Here is an 8,204-nt window from a genome sequence, read left to right as displayed (position 1 = left end):
TTAACTCCCAGGCCCTTTGGGACCATCGTGGTCACGTGCTCAGCGGGGCTGATGGCCTCGAGGCCGCCCCGCCCAGGCACAGGTGGTCCGTGTGTGGAAATGGCTGGGGACACGGGTGGGACACGGACGGTTCTGTCGCAGCCTCATAGGTGGTTTTCACCCCAAGCTGCTGTCCCACTGAATCCCGGGCCTTTCTCCAGCTCTGACCACAGGCTCTTTGCTGTGCCCCCCACCCCAAATCCATCTGGCCTGTGGGGGTGTCTTTCCCGTCCATGTGCCCTGCCATCACGTCTGTGCTACCTGATGTCCCCTGGGTCCATGGATTGACCGTGGTGGGAGTCTGCTCCCGTTAGAGGCAGGTAGATTCTCTCTCCAGGACGTTAGAGCTGGGGGATGGGTAGCCACTCCCCAGCTCTTCCCTGTACGAAGGGGTGTGCAGGCCACGCGGGTGGGAAAGTCATGTCCACAGGGAATGGGCGAGGCCGGCTGCAGAGGGAGAAGGAAGGGACCCCCATTCAGAAAATACCATTGGGCTGCTTGCCACCCTTCCGGGACCAATTTTAGTTCTTCAAGGGTCTGGCTGTCCTTGAATTCCACCAAGAAAGCCCCTTCTCTGCTTCAGCCAGCTAGAGTGGGTTTCAGTTACTTAGAACTGCCGTTGATCAAATCTTGCCCCGGTTCCCCCCCAGCCCCTCAAAGCGTTGCCTGCCCCTATAAGGTGCAGAACTCACCAACGAGTCAAGCAAATCCATCCCGCTGAGATCCTGGCGGACCGCGGGAGGGGCACCGGTCAACACAGAGGTGTCTCCGTCTTTGCTATCCTTTTGGTTCCTCTTCCTAAGCCGTGCCCATCACAGAATGGTACCCCATGTCTCCTGGACTCGAATTGTTAATGTCTGTGATGCCTTGAGGCTTTGGTTTTCTGGGGGTTTTTTTGTCTTTTCTAGGGCCGCACCCACGGCATATGGAGGTTCCCAGGCTAGGGGTTGAATCGGAGCTGTAGCTACCAGCCTACGCCAGAGCCACAGCAACGCGGGATCCGAGCTGCGTCTGCGACCTACACCACAGCTCACAGCAACGCCGGATCCTTAACTTACTGAGTGAGGCCAGGGGTTGAACCCACGACCTCATGGTTCCAAGTCAGAGTCGTTAACCACTGAGCCACGACGGAAACTCCAAGGCTTTGATGTCTTTGCTGTGTTGAGGCTCAGTGACTTTCCACAGCTGCTGTAGACGTGGAAAGAACAAACGAGAAGCTGGAACTCCCCAGCCTTGGCTCCTAATGTGCAGCTCAGGGAGATTCCAGTGAAAACAACTGGTGGGAAGACGTTGGTGTAAGTTCAAGACCCATCAGTCCTGTGGCGGCCACGTCGAGACAGGAGAGAAAGACTTTGATCTTTGCTCTGAAAGGTTACAGCTTCCGGTCCGTGTGTGTGACCCTCCCTGCTCTGCAGACGTGTGCGTGGCCCTCCCATCAGCCCACCTTGCTTCCAGGAGTGAGTGGACAGAGGGATGGACCCTCTCCAAGGCGTCGGACCAGGCTCAAGTGTTCCTTGTTCCAGCTTGGGCTTCATCATGGCCAGAAGGGCCGTTTCCTTTGTCTCAACCTCCCCATGACTTAACTCTTGCCGGGGTGGCAACAAGGACCCTTTGCTGGGATTTCCAAGAATGGCCGTGGCCAGTCCCTTACCAGGAGGGCTCTCGGGTGCGTCTTGGTTCTTTCCCCGTCCAGGACCTCCCAGAAGCCTTTGTTGCTCATGACACACCATTTTATTCAAATGCAAATGTTATTTTTTGGGAATCAGAGTCTAAGATTGCACAATGATGGAAAAGCTGATGGAAATCAAACCTCTCTCTTTGTACTTCACTGGCCCTCATAACAAGTTATTAACGAGTACTTGCTAAGGGCCAGGCCCTGTTCTGACTGTTTCCCATGTTTTAACCATCTCGTGCTCACGGCAGCCCCATCGGAGAAGGATGCCGTCGTCATCCGCCCGTGTTACAACAGATGGGGAGCCGGACCGGGGGCCAAGCTTGGAAGTGAAGCTGTCAGGATTTGAGCTCAGGCCAGCTAGCTCCAGATGATGGCACGAGCGGGCAGCCTGCAGCCTCGGTTGTAATCCTGGGTGATGCAGCTTGGGAGGCACTTGCTGCTCAGAGAGGTGGAGTGACTTGAGCAGAGACACAGAGCTGATGGAGTCAGGATTCACTTTCGTCAGTCTGGATCCTCCTTCCCCTGGATGGACTTTGTTAGCTTCCAGAGAAGGATAGATTATCTTTTCCTGAGTGTCAGCTCCGTGCCAGGCACTGTCTGTGTGTGTTCACATATCTTATCTGCTAAAACCTAGAGAGGGAGTTCCTGCTGTGGCGCAGTGGGCTTGGCGCTGTCTCTATAGCGCCAGGACGGAGGTTTGATCCTTGGCTGGTGCAGTGGGTTAAAGAAAGATTTGGCATTGCTGCAGCTGCAGCACAGGTTGCAGCTGTGGCTCGGATCTGATCCCTGGCCTAGGAATTCCATATACCACAGGGTGGCCAAAAAGGAAAAATAATAAAAATAAAAATGAGGAGTTCCCATCGTGGCTCAGTGGAAATCTGACTAGTATCCATGAGGACGAGGGTTTGATCCCTGGCCTCACTCAGTGGCTTAAGGATCCCGTGTTGCCGTGAGCTGTGGTGTAGTTCACGGATGTGGCTTGGATCCAGCATTGATGTAGCTGTGGTGTAGGCTGGCAGCTGTAACTCTGACTTGACCCCTAGCCTGGGAGCCTCCATATGCCGTGGGTGTGGCCCTAAAAAGATAAAAAATAAAAATGGAAACTGAAGAGGATTTAAAACAGGTCTGCAGATCCTTTGATCTCTGCTTGTTGAAAGCTCTGACCTCCGCCCTCTCCCCTGGACCTAAGCAAGCTCTGTGTTTTGACCAAGAATATGGCAGCAGCGATGTTTGGTGACTTTCAGGGCCAGGCCATAAAAGGTCAAGCACCTTCTGCCTGGCTCTCTTGGGATGCTTGCTCTGGGGAAGGTAAAAGCCTGCCTCCCCCGAGGCTGCCCTCCCTGGAGAGGCCCCGTGGCACCTACCATGTGGGTGATCCAGCTTGGTTGTCGAGCGCAGCTGAGCCTTCGGATGTCTGCAGCCCCAGCAGCATCTGCCTGCAGACGCATGAGAGACCCCTAAGGAAAAGTCAGCCAACGGGGCTGTCCCAGACTCCTGACCCACAAAACTATGAGCGCATTGAAATGGCCACTTTAAGCCACTCCACGTTGGGGCAGGTTGTCACACAGCAGCGATAGCCATCCCGTCCCACGGCAGAAAGATGAACTCCGCTGGGATGTTGACGAGCAATGAAGACATTCAGAAATGCCCGCTGGGTGCACACTGCGCAGACCCAGCCCCCGCTTCCCCTCGGGCCACTGGGCTTAGGGGCCCAGGTCGTGGCATGAGTACTTGTCGGAAGAGGTCAGTGACAGTGCTGGGCCCGGTCAGATGCCAGCCGCAGAGGTCGGCAGGGCGGATGCGAAGCAGGCAGAGTGATGAAGAGGAGACCCCACCGGGAGAGGCGAGGCTCTGGTAGTGCCATGCTGTGCAGGGTGCTGGGGCAGGAGGTGGCGGCTTGGCGGGGATGGTGACAGTGCAGAGATGCAGCTCTGCCAGCGGCACCCCCGGAACACCTGGGCAGGGAAGGTTATCCCCACGCGCCGTCCAGGACAGCAAGGAGCCCACAGGGCTGCCACAGAAAGGAGGTGAAGGCCAGAGCTGGCGAGCCGGTCAACATTTCATTATTGACCGCGCCCCCCGTGCCACATGCTGGGCCCGTGGGAAGCCTGCCCACGTGTGGCTTCCCCTGCCTCTGCTGGGACAGGGGCCACTTTATCCCATGCCCCTGTGCCCAAGGTTTGATGGTACACAAGGTGATGGCAGCTGAGTGGGCAGGAGCATGCGTTCGAATCCCAGTTCCTCCACTAGGGAGCTGTGTGACCTTGGGGAAGCTGTGACACTCTCTGTGCCCAGTTTCCAGTCTCAGAGGGCTTTTCAGAGCAGAGGGATTTGACAGGCTGATGCGTATGAGGCTGGAGACCTGAGAGGCACCTGATAGGAGCCCAGCTCTGCTCTCCCCTGGGGTGCCCTCTGTCAGGCCGAGGGCTCTTGCTCTGCAGCCGTTCATTTCTTTCACCTCTGAATGCCACTGTGCTTGGGACAGAGCTTGGCATGTGGTAGATGCTTAATCAGTATTGGATGAATGAATGCTGAACTGAAAGTGATGCTTCGGGAGTTCCCCTTGTGGCTCAGTGGTTAACGAATCCGACTAGGAACCATGAGGTCTCGGGTTCGATCCCTGGCCTCGCTCTGTGGGTTAAGGATCTGGCGTTGCCATGAGCTGTGGTGTATGTCACAGACGCATCTCGGTTCTGGCATGGCTGTGGCGTAGGCTGGCAGCTACAGCTCTGATTAGACCCCTAACCTGGGAACCTCCATATGCCACGGGTGTGGCCCTAGAAAAGGCAAAAAAAAAAAAAAAAAAAAAGAAAGAAAAAAAGAAAAGAAAAAGAAAATGATGTTTCAGAAATTGGGAAAAGAAAGAAACATAAAAGAAATGAAAATAAAATGTTTTTTTTAAATAACTATTTTTTATCTGTATTTGAGCTATACAATAAGAGCGTAGATTTTTTTTTTTTTTAATTACAGATTTTTTTTTTTTTGACCATGGCAGGCAGAAGTTCCCAGGCCAGGGATCAGACTCGAGCCATGGCAGTACAACACCTGCTCTTTAACTGCTAGGCCACCAGAGAACTCCAGTTTTTCTGAATCCATGTCACACATGCCTGGCCAGTCCCCGGGGTTCTTTCCTCATCTTTGTCCCCTCTGCTCTCCATCGTTGTCCCATGCACCCCAGTCTTGTGCTCTGACTCCGTCTGGGTGCCTCTGAGATCCCAGAGGGGGCTCACCTGTGCCTGCTCATGGCTGGTCATTCAGGGGCTGGTGCAGACTGGATGGGGCTGTGTGTAGGGAGGTGATGAGTGAGCTGATTCTAGCGTCTTCAGCAGGAATAAGCAATGCAGTGAGAACAGGCTCCCTCCTGCCCTGGAGTACCAGTACCACCCGCACACAGTAGGTCCACAGTGTGTGACCGAGTGGGGCCCACGGGGGAGCTCTTTAGCTCCTGGAGACTTGGTTTCTTCACCTGCCAACAAGGGCTTTGCATCTCTCAAAGGTGATTTCTCCTGGCTCTAAGTTGATTTAAGGGTTTATGGATGCTACATGCCTGTGGGCAAAATGAAAGAAGAGCAGGGTTTGAACCCGCGCTGCCGGCTCACTGATAGCTGTGGGACTTGGAGCACTCTCTTCTCCAAGCCTCCCAGTCTGTGAAATGGGATCATTTCCACCTCACTGTCTGTATTGCTGTGAGCCTATACTAGGATTATGACGGTAAAGCCTGGACCTCTTTTTCCTTTCTGAGGGAATAGTGAGTATGTGGCAAGAGTGAAGTTTTCTATCCACGTGTAGAGGATGGGAATAAATTTAGCAAGTGTGTATTCTGCACCATAGTTGATGGAGCCCACGCCCTTCCCGATTTCATTTGCTATAATCCCCGGGAAGTCGTTGCCTTATTCCCATTTTCCAGTTGAGGCGTAGAGAAATGGAATTTGGTAAATTTGCAAACTCCTGGTGGAAAGCGCTTGGCACCGCGCTGGGTACATCATAAGCTCTCAGTGAAAACAATACTTTTATGGTCACAAAGAGGAAACTGAGCGCGTCCTCTTCTCCAGCCGAATTCTTAGGACGAGGGTGGTCCTGCCCTCCCTGTCTTGCCCCCAGACTCCAGGCGCGGGTGGCTCCCGGAGCCGGGGGAGCCGGGGAGGGGCGGGGCCCGTGGGGGTTGGGGCAGCGCGGGGAGGGGCGGAGCCGGAGGAGGGCAGGGGCGGGGCTACGACAGCCTGGCCCAATCTGCTGCTGGCCACTGGAGGGGCGTGGCCTCCGGGCTCCGGGCAGCCTACAAGAAGAGGCGCATAGGGTGCCAGGACCCACTGCATCCCTCGGCAGCCCGGGTGTCCTCTCTGTCCGCTGTGTCTGCGCCGCCCCTGCCGCTGCCGCTGCCCCCCACTCCACGCGGGAGACGCCAACTCCACTCGGGATTCTCCGCGAGGTGGTGGTTGGAGCCCTGCAAAGGTAAGTGTGACTTTCTTCTCTGCAAGTTGCGATCTGCTCCCACAGTCTCTGAGGAGCCTGAGTGACCAGAGCAGATGCTCTTAGGGTTTACTGTGTGTGGACACTAAGCTGAGCGCGCCGCCTGCATCTCTTCTGATGCCCTCTCACAGATTGAGAAACTGATGCTCAGCGACAAGTCGCCTCACATGTAGGAAGCGAGGGAGCCAGAATTCCAAGCTGGTCTGACTACAGATTTATGCTCCCGGAGGCTCTGTAGTCTTGCCTTCCCTGTCCAGTTCGCTAGCATCTGTCGCATTACTGTGTACACTGTGGGCGTCAATAAATGCAAAGCTGGTGGTGTGCATATGACAGGAGTTTGAAGAAGTTCCACCCACGAGCAGAGGACTGGGGGCACCTAAGGACTGCTGTATCCTGCGGGGTAATTTACAGGGCCACGCCCCTTTATAATTGTGTTTGCCCCAAACCTGCAAGGTAGTCTTCCTCTCCCTGCATTTCAGATGGAGACACTGAGGGTCAGAGAGGTGAATTGAGTTGTCCAGGCAGATTGGAGGCTGGGACCCAATTCTCTCTGCCTCCAAAACTCCCCATGGATGTGTCACGGCACAGGGCATTTCAGAGTTCCTGCAGGAGTTTCTGGGTCTTCAGCCAGAGTGGGTATTTGAACAGACTTCTTCTTGTGGGGGGATAGCTGGGAGCTGAAGGTTCAGCACTGGGGTCTAGGAGATCTGCTGCCCTGGGCAGAAGAGCTGGGACCAGCCCCTGGTGCAGGGCGGACCCAGAGCCTCCCTTGAAAGGGCTGGGCTGTGGACAAGCCAGGAAGGGCTTAGCTGGTGCCTGCTCCTCGAAGTCTGATTTGAATTGCCTGTCTCTTGGCCAGAAGGTGCAATGCTGCTCTGGGCAAGAAAAGCAGCTGGGAGTCTGGCAAATACCCAGCTCATATTCCAACCAAGAGTGGGCTTGTGAGTTTCTACCTTGAGCCTTTGGGCTCCTGCCGTGGCAGAACAGGGGGCGCCTGCCTTCCCCAGCCAGGTCAGGGCATCCAGGGCCTGGAGCCTGATGAGTGAGAGACCAGGATGTGAAGGACGAGGTGAAGGCCATGGCTCCATCCCCAAAGAGACCAAGAAGAGGACCCCCAGAGCTCTTTGGGGTTCATGCCCCCGTTTTTCTGTTTCTGCCCCGATCCGGCTGTTCCCTTGTGGGGAAAGGAGCAGGTGTGGGAGCTGTGTTTCTGGCGTGCTAGCTAAGAGGCCCCGTGCCACCACCTTTACCTGCATCACACCTGGGCTGTAGGCCCCTTGATCTTCATTTCACAGATGAGGGAACTGAGGCTCAAAGAGGTCAAGTGCTTGCCCAAGGTCCCCTAGCTGGCAGGTGATGTTGTCACCCCAGAGCTGTCTGTTAGCCCTTAACCTACATACTTAGTGTCTGGGTCCTGTCTCCTTCTCTACCCACCTGCCAATTTCACCAGGGAACCTGACCTCCAACAAGGAATTGTCTGGTTTGGGAGAGGCTCCTGGTAACACAGCAGTCAGCAGAGCTGACAATACATCCCGGGGCAGAAGAAAAAGAGTGATTTTGATTTTTACAGTCTCTTAAAAAGTAAGAGAGGAAGAATAATGCTAGCATTTATAATCCTACCAGCAGCTGACACTTATCTGGCACTTCCTGTGGGCCAGCCATGCCCGGGATTTTACACGGATGACCTATCCCGCTGGCTTCTTTGTGAGCTGGGCACTGGACTGTCCTTCTTTTTACAAGGAGACATTGAGACTCAGAGTGGTTAAGGCATGTACCCTGCATGACACAACCAGAGTGGGGAGAGCCGGCATCCTGGCCGAGCCCCACCCAGATTCTGGAGGAAGATGCTGGTCCAATGGCCACACGACTGTCAGCCCAGAGCTCGCTGCTAAGCAAGGCTTCTGCCCTGTGGGGTCTGAATCCCTGGCTCTGGTCTGGGGTGAGCCTGGAGCGGGGGCGGATACACGGATGCCGGGACCCCAGACCAATGCCAGCTCCCACAGTCGCGCCTCTGGATTGG

At 55.1% G+C, this 8,204-nt stretch overlaps 1 protein-coding gene across 1 annotated transcript in view; it reads left to right on the top strand.

Moving 5' to 3' along the window:
• The window catches only part of CRISPLD2 (cysteine rich secretory protein LCCL domain containing 2), a 62,878-nt gene continuing 60,684 nt past the window's right edge, over nt 6,011-8,204 (top strand). The window contains exon 1 of the mRNA XM_021093723.1: nt 6,011-6,166. The gene's annotated coding sequence lies outside the window, so the exon portion shown is untranslated. The remainder of the gene's footprint in view (nt 6,167-8,204) is intronic.

Source organism: Sus scrofa, chromosome 6, assembly GCF_000003025.6.
Source record: "Sus scrofa isolate TJ Tabasco breed Duroc chromosome 6, Sscrofa11.1, whole genome shotgun sequence".
Taxonomy (NCBI): Eukaryota; Metazoa; Chordata; class Mammalia; order Artiodactyla; family Suidae; genus Sus; species Sus scrofa.
This window is presented reverse-complemented; position numbering and strand designations above follow the sequence as displayed.